Below are 17,796 nucleotides of genomic sequence, written 5' to 3'. Positions count from 1 at the left end.
CTATGCAAGAAATGCAGGCTGCCTGCCTTAATTCAGAGAACAGTACCTTGTGGCCTCAGGCTTTTCTGTAGCAGCAGAAAGAACTAAGATCTTGAAGCCAGACAATGGCCCACTTCTCTCACTAGCTGTGTGACCCATGGCAAATTATTTGTCCTCTTTGTTCCTTAGTACTCTTCTGTAAAAGAATATGTATTACCTTCATGATTTTATTAAAACTACTGTCATCATTATTAAATGAGATGATGTCAAGTACCTATAGGTACTTATAAGACACCATTTCTGACATAAAATTAAGCACCAAAAATGTCAATTCTGGTGATGAGAAAGAGGAGGAAGACGGACATCCAAGGACCTAGGAATTAGTTGCTGTTAGACACATGTCCTTAACTTTTCTCCCACTCACATCTCCATACTGGTCTGGGTGGCAGTCATTCTTTTTTACTGATTGGCTTTTTCCATGGGATGGAGAACAAGGGCACAGGTCACTCGTGATTCACATCCTTCCAACCCTCAGACCCAACCACCTCAATGGATAAAATCCCAGGAATGACCCTGCTTGCCCTTGCTTGGATCATATGGCCATCCTGTGCCACACTTTGGTCAGAGGGATGGGGTTCTAACATCAGCCCAGCTGAGGGTACCCACTCACCCCTCTGCCAGAGAGTCTCAACAGATGGTGCATGGGATATTATGTTTCCTGGGAAAACAGAGAAAGTGGCCACCACTCTGTATGCAGCCACTATGTCATTTCGTACCATTTCATGGCAAATTGTTTACGTATTGGTTGCTCAATTGTAGGCTCCCATGGCAAGGACCCTGGCTTCTGTATCTTTGCATCCCTTCACCCCTAGCACGGTGCTTGATGAAGGGAAGCCGTTCTATATATGCAGATTACTGAATTGCAGCTGGCTAGATCAGAGAGTAACAGGTTGCATAGGGGATGGCCAAGAGATAGAAATTGGGTCTCCAGAGAGTCCCATGGGCTCCAACTTTAGGGTGTTCTGAGGCCTTTTATCCTTCTCATGAGGGACTTTAAGGTTCAGTGGAAGGAACACTGAAGATCAAGAGATAAAGCCAGTCGTGACTCTTCTACATAAGCTGTGTGACTGTGTAGAGATCAGTAGACTCGGGGGGCCGTGCTTGCCTTACTTATGAAGTAAGGAAGATAGACCCGGTGGGTGATATCTTGCTTACGATCTTAAAATTCTGTGAATATAGTCGCCTTTCTTTTTGGCATTTGTTCACTCCTTTTGAACCTCTATTCAGCATGTGAGCAATGTCACACCCAGGTATCATTTCAAGGGCCTGTGTTTATCTGGCACAACATAGAAATTTGACGGTAACCTTTTCAATTTTATCTGAAGACTCAATTTAGAAAAAAAAGTAACATTGGACTGAAAATCAGGGGACAAGCTCTAGATTCATTTCTGCCCTAATGAGATGGAGGTTACTGGCAAAATTGCTTAAACTCTCTGAGCCTTGCTTCCTAATCTGTACATAAGATAGCCGGTGGAGACTCAGTAAAAGGCAAGACCTCACTTTTAACTTTCTAAGGCACTGGCATGGGGGAAACAGCCTCTCTGCTATTTTTCCATTTATTTAGTTTTATTTTTTTATTTTAAGCTTTATTTATTGATTTTAGGGAGGAGAAGGGAAGAGGGAGAGAGAGAGAATCTCAAGCAGACTCCCCACTGAGCGTGGAGCCTGCTGTGTGCTTGATCTCATGACCCTGAGATCATGACCTGAGCCAAAATCAAGAGTCAGACGCTTAACCAACTGAGCCACCCAGGTGCCCCCTTTTTTCATAGTTGTCATCCTTACATTTGCTTTTTGATGATGGAAAAAGAAATGCCCATGGCAGAGATTAAGGAAGTTACCAACTTTTAACTTAAAACTTTCCCATTTTATCAAACACAATATTGGTTATAGAAAAGCTACACGGTTAATTGGTTCAGACAGTTTTTGTATTTTATTTTATTTTATTTTATTTAAAGATTTTATCTATTTTGAGAGAGAGAGAGAGAGAGCTGGGGAGGGGCAGAGGCAGAGGGAGAGAGAGAATCCCAAGTAGACTACACGCTGAGCTCGGTGCCTGACTCAGGGCTCAATCCCATGACCCCGAGATCATTTCCATCCCTTTGGGAAATATCAGTTCAGTTTGACCATTTTCCTAGGAGAGGAAATAGTTTTCTTAGAGAAATGGAAGAACTTGCCTTAGGTCACAGTTCTTGAAAGGGGCAGAATGAGTCCTTGGAGCTCGGGTCTCTTGTCAGCTGGCCCTGTGCTTCCTTCATCACCTCACACGGTCTTGGGCCTGTGCCTTCCTTCTGCTTGGATGTTTGCATCCTCTTCTGCGTGTGTGCACGTGTGTTTCTGGTTTCCTCTCTGAGAGTAGAGACCAAGTCCTAATCTTTTCTGTCTCCTCCAGCTCTGAAGTTGTTGCTCCGTGAACTGCATCAGGTTTTCTTGGAAGGGTGAGGAATATCAGCTGTAGTGGATGTCTGTTCTCTCTGGCACGGCACACCCCACTGCAGGCTCTAGTCCATGTGGTTGAGGCAGGTCAACCCCATTTTCCTGGATCCCACATGACCTGAGCTTAGCTGATCGGTGTAGTCTATCCCATGGGCCATAGGAATTAGTGTTAGAAACCATGACTCTGCTCAGGTGAATAGAGTCCACCTTGAGACTTTTGTTGAAATGGTTGACCAAGAGGTGCTGTCTTTCTAGGGGCATGCTAAGTTGGTAAAATGTAATCTTGAAGCTACCTATATGGTGCTTTGCTAAGAACCTCCCGAAGGATAAAGCCAACTCAAAGAAAAGCAAAACTATGAGATGGAAAGAGGTAGAGTCAATATGACATTTGAAAGCCTCGGTCTATCTGTACCTGAAGCCAGCCTGGCTCTGGGCTTTTCAGGTACATGACCCAATAAATTGTCTTTTTCCCAACCTAGTGTATTTGGGTTTCTGTTTTTGTATCCAGAAGAGCCCTGATTGTTATATCTGCACATTTCTAGGATTTGGTTGCTAAAACATAAATATTTTATTTTATTGTTTTTAAAATATTTTATTTATTTATTTTAGAGGGAAAAAGAGAGTGCATGTGGGTGCTGGGAGGGGTGCAGAGGGTGAGGGAGAGAGAAAATCTCAATCACGCTACATGCTCAGTGGGGAAGGCCAACACGGGGCTTGATCTCACAACCTTGAGATCATGACTTGAGCAGAAATCAAGAGTCAGACACTCAACCGTCTAAGCCACCCAGACACCCCATAAAACAAAGATTTTAAGTGGGAGTTTCACATATTTTTACTGGACAAGAAGGATCAGACCAAAACATGCTGGGTATGCATTATTCCATAACCCCTGGACATTTCTTTCTCTTTTAAAAACAAAGACTGGACTTTCAGGACCATGTAATAAGTACATTTTCTGCCCTCTAATGCTGACAGACTTTTTAAGATTGGATTGGGGAACTTGGCCAAGAGAAGGAAGACTGTCACCATCAGTGAAAATAGAGACGATTTTATACTTAATTTTATTATCAGAACCCACCCCGGCAACCTCCCAGATGCTCGCCTACAGAATGTTCTATTAAGAGTATTTGTAACCCCACAGACAGCTGTGAGATTTGAACTGAGTGAGAAGAGTGCTGGATTCAGAGTGTGACACATAATTAGGTTCTCACTAAATGTTTACTGAAGAATCATTTGTACTATTTTTTTTTATTTGAGAGAGAGAGTGAGCAGGGAGAGGAGTAGAGGGGAAGAGGGAGGGAAGGGGAAAGAACCTCCAGCAGACTCCCAACTGAGCACAGAGCCCATCACAGGCTCCATCTCAAGACCCCGGGATCATGACCTAAGCCGAAACCGAGAATCCAATGCTTAACTGGCTGAGCCACCCAGGCGCCCCTCTACTATTTTCTGACTTTGTTACCTGGATAAATAAAATTGCATTTTTTTCACCAGTGACATGAAGATAATAATTGCATGCCTCTCTTCCCAGGCAGCTGTGCATAATTTCACTTGGCATATATCACATCTGAATGGTGTTCCCTCTCTGTCACATGGAGTTCTCCATTCACTTTTCCATCACTCACTCATTCATTCATTTACCTTCTGTCGAATTCTGGGCAAGGGGTTCTGCTAGGTGGTAAGGACACAGTGCTGTGTGACAGTCCCTGCTAGCTCACTTCAGCAGCCTCTCACTGAGGACCTACCGTGTGCCTGCAGTTGCTTGGACCAGGGCTGGGCATCTGACACAAAGGTGAAGAAGTCATGGCTGTCCTTACAAAGCCAGCAGGCTCTACAGTGATGAATCCCCATAGACCATGTCCAAACCCCAAGGGACACTGGGACAGGAAAAGGTTGAGAGCCACTACTGTGAGTGATAAAGGACCCCTGAAGATTATTAAGTAGAATTGTCATGTGGTCAGCCCTTCGATTTAGAGAGAACATTCTGGTGAGCAAGGGTTAAAGGGGAGAGTGGTTTGGGGGAGATTATTCCAGAAATGTAGAGGCAGTACAGAGAGCACGTTTGCCCTCAAGTTTATAAAAGCCAAATGCTCTTGCTGTTGTTACATTCGTTTCCAGGAAAGATTTATGCGAGGTTGACCTCAAGAGCTCAGCTCTGAAAGCAGAGAGGGGCTACACCGAACATGGCATCCATTATTTGTCTATGACCTGTGGCTCCCTGTCTCCTGGATCGAAAAGCTTTTCACACCTCATTACACCCACAGCAGCAACAAGCTCTCTTAAACTCGTCTCCTCTGTGGAACCAGCAACCTAAATTGAAAAGACAACACATTAATCATTGGGCCATTCAGACCAAAATAGACCAGCCACTGGAGACAGCATGGTTAAAGCCAGATCCCTTGGGAGGAGGCCTCAGGACTTGGTTTCTTCCTTGTCAGGTCGGTTTCTCCTTCCAGGCCTTGTGTCTCAGGCCCAGACACTTGTGGATAACTGATGCGGAACAGTTTGATGGTCTAGCCTACCTTAAAATAAAAGAAAAACAACTAGATTTCTTTTCTGATTATATTTGAAGTACACACTTATCATAGAAAAAATTGGGGAATGCAAAAAAACAAACGAAAAACAAAAAAGGAGAAAAATGGATCACCCTGCATTTTTTATCATCCAGAAATAACCCTGGTCATGTTTTGGTATATTCTTGACCCTTTTCTTTGTTGATGTGTGTGTGTGATTTTAAAACACCATCTCGCAGGGTGCCTGGGTGGCTCAGCCAGTTAAGCATCTGCCTTCAGCTCAGGTCATGATCTCAGGGTCCTGGGATCAAGCCCTGCATTGGGCTCTCTGCTCAGTATGGAGTCTGCTTGAGGATTCTTTCTCTCCTTCTCCCTCTGCCCCCACCTCACTCATTTCCTCTCTCTCTCTCTCTCTAAAATAAATAAATAAATCTTAAAAAAATAAAACACCATCTTGCATCTTCAATATTGTATTTTTAATTTCAATTTAATCTACTTGTACTTTTTGAGGCTCCTGCCATGGTGGGCATTTTCTCTGATAGCACAAACCAGAGACAAAAGATGGTCTGGCCTGTGAGCTGGAGCCGGTGTGGCTTCTCCATTTCTTGTGTGCAGAGTAACTGAGCAATGTCTATCTATCACCCCAACTGAGAGTCAAACAGAGTATCTGGCAGAACTCCCCGCTTCGGCACTCGAGGCCACATGTGGTCAGAGTGCAGAATCTCAGCCGTGGCTGGGAAGACAATTTGCAAAGGTGACCCGAGTATCATAAATGAATCTTTGGGTTTTGTTAAGGTGTTATTTGGACAAGAACATTTAGCTTGAAACATGCCATTTGCTGAGGATTATGCAGAAGGTACAATAAATGGATTGGAAAATGCTTAAAGAAATTTTTCCCCCCAGAGAACAGTGGAGAAAATAAAAATTCATGTAGAATGGGCATTCAGTGTATTTATTTTCCATGCTGTGGGGTTTACCTTTGAAAGTTGCTTTGTGAACTGGAAAGTGCTATGTAAAAATAACACTAGCATTCGTTGTTACATCGTTTGTATGGAGCAAATGGATATGCATGTCTATTAGACCTACACACAAAGCCTGCTTTCAGAATTTAAATTTATAAAATCGTAATCAAAACAAGTAACCTTGAAGAGCTGCTATTTCTGCTTTTGAGTTGGGTTCACACAATTATATTTGTATCCATTGTTATAGATGTTGATGCCCCAATTTGGCTTATTTGTCTGTTACAATATTTCCTGTGGGCAATACTAAGATTTCTTTGTATTGGTTTTATCCCCCAAAGAAGTATCACTAACACGGATGGGTATCCACCGACCAGCTTGGCTAACTAAAGGAGCTATCCCTAGTCTTTGCTTTCCAAAAAGCTGCAAGTAAGTCATTCGAGATTTGCAAGACAAGGTGGTCCCTTTCCAGGTTCCACATCTTCTGCAGCCAGTGTAGCTCCCTGGAAGGCAGGCAGGCCCATGTCTGTGTGAGGGCCGGCCTGAGTCAGGAAGAGGGGGGACTCTAAATAAGAGCCTTCAGAGGGAAGCCCTCACCTTTCAGTTAAGTCTGGTCTAAATTGGTTTGGGAGACAGTGGACTTCAATTATTCAGAAGCCTAAGCCTCACAGCCCAGCCATGGGCAGCTAGGCTCCTAGCAATGGCTCTCTGATGGGTAATAGTGAAATTTTAATTAGCAGCAAGGGCTCCTTCTAGAAATCCATCCCAAGCCCATGTGTCTGCAGGAGCCCAACCTTATTTGGGACCTACACCATCCTGTTTCTACAAAGGAAGGGGCAGCAGCTACATGACCTCTGCTCTTCCTGGACATTTCCGCACCCAAATTCAGGTCTTCCTTCTAAAGATCTAGCTAGTTCTCTATTCTGACTTGGTGCTGGGAAGTTGGAGCTCCTCTGTCTGTGCAGACATTTGAGTCAAGAACAGCTACCATAGACTTTCCGTGTTCTGGCCTCCCAGGATGCTGTGCTTCTGAGGTGGGGTGGTGTGGACACTCCCTTAGTCATGCAAGCTGGAGAAATCTCTGGACTCTTTTCCCCCTTCCCCACTCCACACGTAGAGAGTCACTGGGCCTGCCATTATTCCCAGTACTTCTTTCCCTCCCCAGCTCTAATTCCAGCTTTTGTGACCTCCCCACCCCCACCCCCAGCTTGGTCTCTGGCCTCCTGCAGTCCTCTCCCTGCTCTCAAGAGGACTCCCCTCTCCATCCAGGGCCGTGGTCCCCAAACTTATGAAATGGAGAGTATATTAGTCAGGGTTCTCCAGAGAAACAGAACCAACATATATATGAATGATTTCCTAGAAGGAATTGGCTTCCGTGATTATGGAAGCTGAGAAGTCCCCTGATCTCCCATCTGCAAGCTGGAGACCCATGAGAGCTGGTGCTGTAAATTTCAGTCCTAAGTTCGCAGGCCTGAGAAGCAGGAGAAGCAATGGTGTGAAGCCCAGTCCAAGGGCAGAAGCCTGATTGCACCTCAAGCAGCCCGAGTAAATACCCCCCCCCACCCTTGTGCTCTATTTGGTCCTCTAGTGGATTGGCTAGGCCCACCCACGCTGGGGAGGGCGATCTGCTTTACTCAGTCTGCAGGTTCAAATATGAATCTCATTTGGAAACACTCTCACGGACACATGGAGAATCATGTTTAATCAAATATCTGGCGCTCCACGGCCTGATCAAGTTGACACATCAAATTAACCGTTACAGAGAGTTTTATTCCCGGTACTCCAAAGGCAGAATCCTGTGCGAAAACCTTCCTGCAGGGGACACAGACACTGTGGTTCTCCGAAGTGTGCACACACCTGCTTTCAGAGTCTCAGGACTCAGCAAATGAATGTGGAAAATGCAGATCCTGGTACCCCCCGATCCCCCACCCCACTACCTACACACCAGGCTTTCTGGGACAAGCCCCATGGGAATCTGTGTGATCACCACGCACTATGCAAACAGGACAATCTCAAGTCCTTAACATGGATGCTGGACCCCTGAGGGTCCAAGCCCTGCCTGCGTGTCTGGCAGCCTGTCACACTGTCTGCCCCTTTCTGCTAATGCCCCTCCCCAGGAGGGCTCCCCTTGCCTGTCCCTTCCCAGTCCACTCTGTGTCACGCCTTCTTGCTACCTCCTGTTCCTGGCACTCGCCCTACCTGTGTTTTCCTCCCTTTCTGACCACCTGACAACCACTCATCTCTTTAAACCCAACTCAAGTATCCTCTGCACTCTGATGCCTTTCTGCTAGGATGAAGAGAGATGTCATTCATTCAACTAGTATTTACAAAGTCCTTTGCACATGTCTGGCACTGTTCTGGAATCTAGTAGTGGACTTGACAGACAAAAATCCCTGCATACAGTTCATTTTCTAGAGAGGGAGACAAATAAGCAAATAAAAAAATAACATGTTACACATATAATATATCAGATGAAGATGACATAGAGAAAAATAAAGCAGGGAAAGATACAGGCATGAATTTGGAATAATCAGGGCAGGTATCTCTGATAAGGTGGCATAGGAGCAGAAACCCAAAGCCATCTAGATGTCAAATGGGAGAATGCTAACCCCAGAAAGGCAACAATATATGCAGAGATATGGAGAGAGTGTGCTTGGGATGACTGAGGCATGACAAAGATTTCAGCGCAGGGGAAGTGGGCTGATCCAGAAAGAGGATGAGGTGAGCTCAGAATGGTCATGGGGAGCAAGGTTTTGTAATCCCCTTTGGGCCATTGTAAGGCCCTGACCTTTCCTGAGTGTTTGTTGGAAAGCCAAGGGAAGGTTTTGAGCAGTGGAGGGACATGATTTGGCTGACTTTTAGCAGACTGTACAGGGAAGGTGGAAGCCAGGGTTGGGAGGCCATTGTCGTGCTCCATGTGGGAGGTGCTGATGACTCAGGCCAAGAGGAGGATGAGGTGGTGAGAAGTGAACAACACATTTAGGATTAGCTGAGGGAGTGAATGTGGGTTGTGAGAGACATATTTGAACCAGGAAATGACTCCAAAAATTTTTTAACAATTTTTTTATTGCAGCAAATTATAAGTAACATAAAACTTATCATTTTTAAATGTACAGTTCAGTGGCATTTAAGTACATTCACAATTGTGCAACCGTCACCACTATCTATCTCTAGCACTGTTTCGTCTTCCTAAACTGAAATTCTATACCCTTTATTTTTATTTTTATTTTTGATGTAGTGTTCAGCGATTCATTAGTTGTGTATAACACCCAGGGCTCATCACAACATGTGCCCTTCTTAATACCCATTACCCGGTTACCCCAACCTTCCACCCCCCTCCCTTCTGTAACCCTCAGTTTATTTCCCAGAGTCCAGAGTCTCTCATGGTTTGTCTCCCTCTCTGATTTCTTCTCATTCAGGTTTCCCTCCCTTCCCCAGTGGTCCTCCATGCTATTCTTTATGTTCCGCATATGAGTGAAACCATATGATAATTGTGTTTCTCTGCTTGACTTACTTCACTTAGCATAATCCCCTCCAGTTCCATCCATGTTGATGTGAATGTTGGGTATTCACCATTTCTGATGGCTGAGTAATATTCCATTGTATATATGGACCGTGTCTTCTTTATCCATTCATCTGTTGAAGGACATCTGGGCTCTTTCCACAGTTTAGCTATTGTGGACATTGCTGCTATGAACATTGGGGTGCAGGTTCCCCTTCTTTTCACTACATCTCTACCTTTGGGGTAAATACCCAGTAGTGCAATTGCTGGGTTGTAGGTTAGCTCTATTTTTAACTTTTTGAGGAACCTCCACACTGTTTTCCAAAGTGGCTGCACCAGCTTGCATTCCCACCAACAGTGTAAGAGAGATCCCCTTTCTCCACATCCTCACCAACATCTGTTGTTTACTGTCTTGGTAATTTTTTACATTCTAACTGGTGTAAGGTGGTATCTCATTGTGGTTTTGATTTGTATTTCCCTGATGGGTAGTGATGTTGAACATTTTTTCATGTGTCTGTTGGCCATTTGTATGTCTTCTTTGGAGAAGTGTCTGTTCACATCTTCTGCTTATTTCTTGACTGGATTATTTGTTTTTTGGGTGTTGAATTTGATAAGTTCCTTATAAATCTTGGATACCAGCCCATTATCTGTAATGTTATTTGCAATATCTTCTCCCATTACATGGGTTGCCACTTAAAACGCTATTCCTTTTAAACAATAACTCCCCATTCCTACACCTCCCCTCAGCCCCTACAACCACCATGCTACTTTTTGTCTCTGGGAATTTGACTACTCTAAGTTCTTCATATAAGGAATCACATAATATTTGTCCATTCGTGACTGGCTTATTTCACTTAGCATAATGCCTTCAAGGTTCATCCAAGTTGTGGCGTGTGTCAGAATTTGTTTCTTTTTAAGTCTGAATAATATTTCTTTGTATGTATATACGACATTTTGTTTATCCATTCATCCATTGATGAGCACTTGGGTGTCTCCATCTTTTGGCTATTGTGACTAATGCTATGATTATGGTTACAAATACCTGTTCAAGTGCCGGCTTTCAATTCTTTTGGAATTGAAATTCCAAAAGTGTAATTGCTGGATCAACTGGCAATTCTATGTTTAATTTTTTGAGGAACCATCCTACTGTTTTCCACGATGGCTGCACCAATTTATGTTCCCACCAGCCATGCGCAATGGTTCCAATCCCTTACATCTCATCAACACTTGTTTTCTGTTTGGTTTTTTTTTTTTAAGAATAACCACTATCTTATTGTAGTTTTGATTTGCATTTCCCTAATGATTAGTGATGCTGTGTTGAATGCCTTTTCATGCGCTTTTTGGTCAACTCCAAAATTTGACCTAAGCAACTGGAAGAAGGGAGTTGGAGAATATTGCATGAAGTGAGATGGAGAATATTGTGGGAAGACAGGTTTTGAGGAGAAAATCCAGAATTAAATTTGAGATGTATGTTAGATATCCAGGTGGAGATATTGGTAGGCAATGGGACACATGAGTCTACGGTTCAGCTGATGGGTCCAGCCTGGACATACAAATGTGGGAATCATTAGCAAATAAGCGTGTATAAAGTCATGAGGTTGGATAAGATCCCCAGGGAATGTTTGTAGAGAAGAGAAACAGAAACAGTCTGAGGCTTAAGTTCTGGGGAACTTCTACTTGAAGGATGAGAGATAAGGAGGAACTAGCCTGGTGAGGAGTGGCCAGTGGTCAGGAGGAGGGTGATGTATTCTGGAATCCAAATGAAGACTGTTCTGAGGAGGAGGATGTGATTTCTTATGTCAAAAGCTGCTGAAAAATGGAACAGTTGGAGACTAAGAGTTGGCTATTGTTTTAGCAACATGGAGATCATTAGCAAAATGGTGCTGAGTTGTTTTGGTGGGTTGGTCAGGAGAGGGTTCAAGAGAGAAGAGGATGTGGGGAATTAGTGACAAGAGGTATAAACAAAGCACCTAAGAAATCTTTATAAAAGGGTACAGAAAAATGGGGGACTGAGATTAAGAAGTATTTTTGTTAACGATAAAAAATCATAGCACGTTTATGCGTTGATAGGGGTGACCCATTAAGGATGGTGCCAGAAGGAAGGGCGAGAGTTACTGGAACAGTGTGACCCTTGCCCGTGGTGCTTTTCCCTGCACCCCTGCAGACTGCTAGCAAAGCACCTCAGATACACCTAAATGTACTAGTTGGCTCACTTGTCTCTCTCTCTTTGTGTTTTCTGGCAATAACGCCGTGTTATAAACGACCCTAAAATCTCCGTGGCCTACAACAACAGTGATATATTTCATGCTCAGTTTGGCTGCTGTTCAAGGGCTCTGTGCTGAGCTTGGCTGAGCCAGGAGAGCACCAGGCTTTGAGTTGAGGTCCGGACTGCTCCACGTGTCTCTCATTCTGGGAACTGTGGCTACCCCGCATCTACTTTTCTAGTGGCAGAGGGTGGAGGCACAAGAGGGGAAGCCGGAACACAAACACATTTCAAGCCTCTGTTTGCAACAAGTCCACTCAAATCCCATTCACCAAAGCAAGTTATAAACCAAGCCCAACAGGGAAGAAAAAGTAAACGAGGTCCACAGACTGGGAGGGCCAGGACCAGGAAGGAGAGGGACGGGGGGAAAAAATGGACAAATAATACAATCGACCATATCTGATATAAGCTCCTAAGCAGAATGATTTTATTTCTTCTGTTTTTCCAGTGCTCAGCACCATGCCTGGTAAATTCTGCAAATGTACGAAATGCTGCAAAAAATCTCAAAAGGAGACTGTTCCAGCTCTTTTCTAACCATGGTTATGGTTCTATTTCTTTTAACTTGGGATCCAGAAGGATTTGGGTTTAAATCTCAGCACCCTCACGTTTTAGCTCAATGACTTTTGGCCACAATATCAATAATAGTAAAAATAATAACAGACAGCATTTCTTGAGTGTTTCCTGTGTGCTAAGAAGGCTTCTAGGATTTTGGGTTCATTGTGTCATTTGAACATCCAAGCAAGTCTACAAGGGAGGCACTGCTTTCTCCGTGTCATAGATGATGGCTGAGAATCAGTCACATACCTGAGGTCACACAGCTAGAAAGAGGCGGAGCTAGGTAAGAACTCAGCCCGGTAGGCCCAGTAAAGCCTCCTTGCCAGCACCATGCTATGTCACCCCTACATGTGGAGTTAGGCCAGCCAGTGTCAGTTTCCTCATCTGCAAAATAGGGCTAAGCATGAGAGTGTTCACTTTGTAGAATCGTTAGAAGATTAATTGAAAAGTCCTATATCAATTACCTGGCCCAGTGAAGCTTACACTCTGGGTACTCAATAAATATTCTTTCTTTTCTTCCTTTTCTATTTCACTTCTGACTTCCACTGTCAGACTCGATGGGAAACTTTCCTCAAGATCTCATGCACGCAACACATCCATTATAACTTTGTTAAACCTACCGTTCTCAACCTCTGAGACCTCTAAGACCCTCCAGGCCCTCTGCTGAAACCACGAGCAGTGGGTTTCTAAAACCCCTGGGAGACTTACAGACTGGCTCAGTATTTCTCTTGGCTGCTGAATTATTCATGTCCCTTGATGGATTCTGAAATCAGCCTCCTACCGAGGACGTGGATTTACAAGGAGGCTCAGGCCAGTCCTTCCGATGTTTCAGTAGAGTAAGTGGTGAGTGAAAGAAAGCAAGGCGCCAGACCCTGGGGAAGGGTGGGTCTGCACCGGTTCTCCTCAACAGTCGTAGACCTAGAGGGCAGGAGGAGAGGACTGTGCGTCCAAAAAAGGGGGGCGGGGTGTTTCTTTCTGAGGGCAGAGCATGGGAAGAAAGGAGGAAGGAGCACTGAATGAGTACCTGCTATGTGCTAGATGCCTCAGATGTGTAATCCTATTAGAGAAAAAAAAAGGGGGGTCTATTTTACAGGCAAGAGACTGAGGCTCCGAGAAGTTAAAGAACTTGAGCAATTCTAAAAGATCAGAGTCAGAAAGTATATATATATATACACATATATATATCTCATGTATATACCTCGAACCAAATCAGGTTTGTCTGAGAGTGACAGAAAACCCAAAGGCAGTCCAGTTGGAATCAGTCCAGGGCTGGCATGGCCTTGCTTGGCATCAGAGACCCCGGCTGCTCTTAGCTCACGGTACTGCCAGCCTTAGCCCCCGGTGTCCACTGTGTGGTCCAAGAGGACTGCTCAGGCATAGAGGGGACTCATCCTGGAAGAAAGGAGCAACAAGTCTACTTCTATCCAGCAGGGCAGGACTTGGTCCCATGGCTGCTCAGAGCTGGAAGGGAGGCTGAGAAATGTGGCAGAGTGCCCATGAGAAAAATTGGGGCTTCTGTTTTTAAGGATGAAGGAGAGAACCAGATACTGGGCACACCAGCAATCTCTGCTGCGAGGAGGGTAAGTCTAGATCCCTCTCAGTCCAGAGGACCCAGCCAGCTCCATTGCTCCTACCATGTTGCCTTCCTTAAGAGAAATGCCATTGCCATCGAGACCTCTGTCTGGCTTTAAGTGCCCTCTGGACAACCACGATAGGAACAGCTGGGTCTCGTCAGGTGCTCACTGATGTGGGAAACAAAGGCAAAAGAAAAATGAAATTTCCATGCTATCTACAGTCCATTGACAAGTCCCTGAGACAGAGTGACCTTCCTCTAGGGATTCAGCTGCCTCAATGTGAATACTTTGCTAAGGGCAAAAGACAATCTCAGCCCAACCCCCAGGATCCTGTAAGGCTACTTTAACATATAAATATTCCTTCGGAAACTTCCTTTATCTCTACTCCCCCCCCCAAGATACATGTTGGCAATCATCCCCCAAGCATATGACCCACTGATATAAATCTGAAGGGTCTCATGACTAGGGTTTTCTTAGATAGTAATAAATGACCTCTTCCTAGCAATAGCTAGCCCCCTCAAGATTCTGGAAACCTTGCTTCCAAAATTCCTTAGAGACCTTTACCATCCCTAACCCCCTCCCAACTTGAAAATGTGTAATTGGCCATGCCTCATGACCCCAGTGCAGCTCTTTCTGCCCACGGGTCCTGTCCCCGTGCTTTAATAAAACCCCTTTTTTTGCACCAAAGACGTCTCAAGAATTCTTTCTTGGCCGTCAGCCACAAACCCCAACATCTTTCCTACATCACTTACTGTGAACCAGGCACTACGCAGCACGCCTTCCAGCGATATCTCATTTAATCCTTCAGTCACCTATAAGGCAGGAACTTTTTCTCCCCCTTGTACAAATGAGGGAACTGAGCCCCAGCAAGACAGCACGTGCAAGCCCAGACAGCTAGGAAATAACATCTGGATCCATACATCGAACGACAAACAGGGTCTGCACTCAACAGTGGAGACTCCAAGCCTCGTCTTTTCATTGTTATCTTTGTCTACTTCCTGCCTGTTCCCACTTCAGGGCCTCTCCTCCGGCACGACTCTCTTCCCAAATCCTATTCTTTCAATCTCTCACCTCCCCTTACAAAGTCCTCCTTCTATTTACCAGTGAACTCCCTGAGAATTTGAATCTGGCCAGGCATTGTACTAGGTGCTTGGACTACATAATATAGAGAGGGCCCTGCAGGGGGGCCCTGAGGTCCCTACTCTGATGAAGCTCACATGTGACTTCAATATCCAGCCCCTGAGTGTCTATAATGGGACACGAAAGGACCATAACAATCAATGGTACAAAGCACACTGGGAGAAAGATGAATGGGCTATGTTTCTATTGTCTGTAGGGAGCTGAAGGACACTTTATACAGGAGGAGAAATTCCTTCTACTTTTTTCCAGGGGTTCCAAATAAAACATTTACGTTGCATCTTTTCCTTTCTTTTAAATTCTTCTCATCTGCCTTTCTCTAGCGCCCCTGCCCACTTGCTTTGATCCTATTTGCCCATCTGCCTGCTCTGTTCCTCCTCCCTTCACCAGTAGCTTTGGGGAAGAATGGCACCCGTCCATCACCTCCCCTTCCCTGCCCTCCACGCTCTCCTTAACTGCACTAGTCTGTGCCGGCCCCAACGCTGCACTAAATCCTGCCAAATACTCTGGCTTTTTCCCAGCTCGTGATTAATAATCCAAGCCTTTTTTCTCTGGGTGGCAGGTACATTAATTATGCAGTTAGTGGGTATCTGGTGTTTCTGCGCGTTGTCTCATGTAGCTCTCAGGATAACCCTAGGAGGTTGATGCTGCTGTTAATGCCATTTTGCTGTTAGGGAACTGAGCTCTGGAGAGGTTGAATACCTGCCCAAGGTCAGCAGCTAGGAGGCAGTGAAGCTGGAACTCCAACCCAGGTTGGCTAGCCCTGGAGCCCAAGCTCTTAACTGTTCCTCCTCCAAAAAGCAAGAGACAACACTGTGGGGGTGGGGGGTGGGGGGAATGGGCCAAGAACTGGAGATGTGAACTATGAAATGTGGTAGAGAATTGAAATAGTCCCTATGGGGAAAAGGAATAGGGAATGACTATGAGACATGTTGATTAAAGTATCAGCGTGGAGAGCACGTATGAAGTTAGGCATCTTTTTTTCAGTCTAACAAGTTCTTCTTTAATGTTCCAAATGGCCTCAAATCCAACTGATCAAGTTTCTTTCTTTCTCTTTTTTAAGTTTTTATTTTAATTCCAGTTAGTTACATACAGTGTTGTATTAGTTTCAGGTATATAATATAGTGATTCAGAGGTTGGGAATCTAAAGGACCAGCTGGGAGTATTTGACAAGAGTTGAGGTGGTTGGGTTGATCTGCTGTTTTGAGTACCAAAGATGTGAGGCTAAAGATGAGATGGGCAGTGGGTTTGAGGATGTCAGTAAGAAGGTAGTTGAGATGATTGGCCATAGGGTCCAGGTTAAAAAGGGCAGGGGGATGGGTGGAGTTAATGTGAAAACAGACTATTGGACCAGGAGAAGAAAGAGAGGTCAAGCTCAGAGAGCAAACTTGCAAGAGTGCAGAAGTAGAGAGGGTAGAAAAAGAAGAGATCTCTTGAAAGTAGGCGGGATGTCCAGTGGAGTCGCTCCAGGAGTTCACAGCCGTGATCACTCACATACATCTCCATGTTGCACTGGAAGACAAGTGTAGTGCTTTTGAACGTTCTCAAAATTCTTTGAGTTAGTTTTATGACACAAAACGGCATCTCTTTCTCCTTCCACAGGGAGAGGACACTCTCTTCCATCTCTTCATTAGGATTCTGTATTAACCATGAAGACTTGAGTTTTTTTAAGGCCAAGCTCTGGAATTTCATTCATAAGCAAAGAGCAGACCTCAAGTTCACTGGCAGGAATGGAAAAAGAAAAAAATGTTTGCTTCATAGCAGTGAAATTAAAAAAATATCAATAATCTTCCATGGAGAAACAACTCAATGTCTATCAGTAAGGAGCAGAAAAATAAATTATAGCACATCTATCCAATGGCATAGGAAGCAGCCAAAAATAAAAATGAGGCATCTCTTTATGTACAGAATTACATAACCTCTAAGATCTGCTAAGTAAAAAAAAGTCACGGTCTAGATGAATGTATATGCGTATTAAAAGAGGGTGAGGAATATAATATGATATGAAATATAACAGAACACAATATACTTTCTTGTTTGTGCACACACTATCCTTGGAATAACCTTCTGGGCAAGGGTGTCGGGGGAAAGGGAGGTGAGTCTGGCACTCGTGAAAAGCCAGGAACCTTGTCACCGGATCTCAGCCAAGCAGAGCAATTGCAGCAACCCTTGCTGGGGATTATTTGGGGACTTTTAATTGTGAGACACCATGAGTAAATATGCATATGCAAAAGTGCCCTCAGACATTGTGTGCCCACCCACAGCGTGATACCGTCTCCGCTACCTCTGATCTTTGTGTTAATTCAAGGGTGTGTATGTGGGGAGAGTTTTCACAAGACAGAGCAGACTCTTCCCCACGCCTGTCCTACCTACAGTTTTTCCCTTTCAGTAAACATCTACCTGTTGTTCAGGGGGGTCCTGGGCCCCACCACACTCCCGCCTTCCTGCATTCTCTTCTCTGCAGTAACAAAGTGTCCCCTATCTTGTTCCTGAAGTTACGGAGAAACAGTCTTACACCATGGATACATTTCTGGGTTGCTGAGTATTGTTATCACAAAGAAGTTGTATTTTATCAGATGTTTTTCCTGTGTCTGTTGACACAATCGTGTGCTCTTTGTCTTTTATTCTGTTCATATGGTATATTCCATGAACTGATTTTTAGATGTTAAATCAACTTTACATTCCTGGGATAAATCCCACTTGGTCATGGCATATAATCTTTTTCATATGTTGCTGAATTCTATTTTCTGATGTTTTGTTGGGTTTTTTTTTTTTTGAGGGGGTTGTGTGTTTTTGTGTCCTGAAGTGTTCTTTTTCCTCTTTT

The 17,796-nt window shown here is 44.4% G+C and overlaps 1 protein-coding gene across 1 annotated transcript in view; it reads left to right on the top strand.

The window, feature by feature from the left end:
• Positions 1–17,796, top strand: part of FAM184B (family with sequence similarity 184 member B) — a 136,740-nt gene that overhangs the window by 41,726 nt on the left and 77,218 nt on the right. The window lies entirely within an intron of this gene.

Source organism: Ursus arctos, unplaced genomic scaffold (genome assembly GCF_023065955.2).
Source record: "Ursus arctos isolate Adak ecotype North America unplaced genomic scaffold, UrsArc2.0 scaffold_9, whole genome shotgun sequence".
In the NCBI taxonomy this organism is placed as follows: Eukaryota; Metazoa; Chordata; class Mammalia; order Carnivora; family Ursidae; genus Ursus; species Ursus arctos.
Note: the sequence above shows the minus strand (reverse complement) of the source record. Positions and strands in the feature narration are given on the sequence as shown.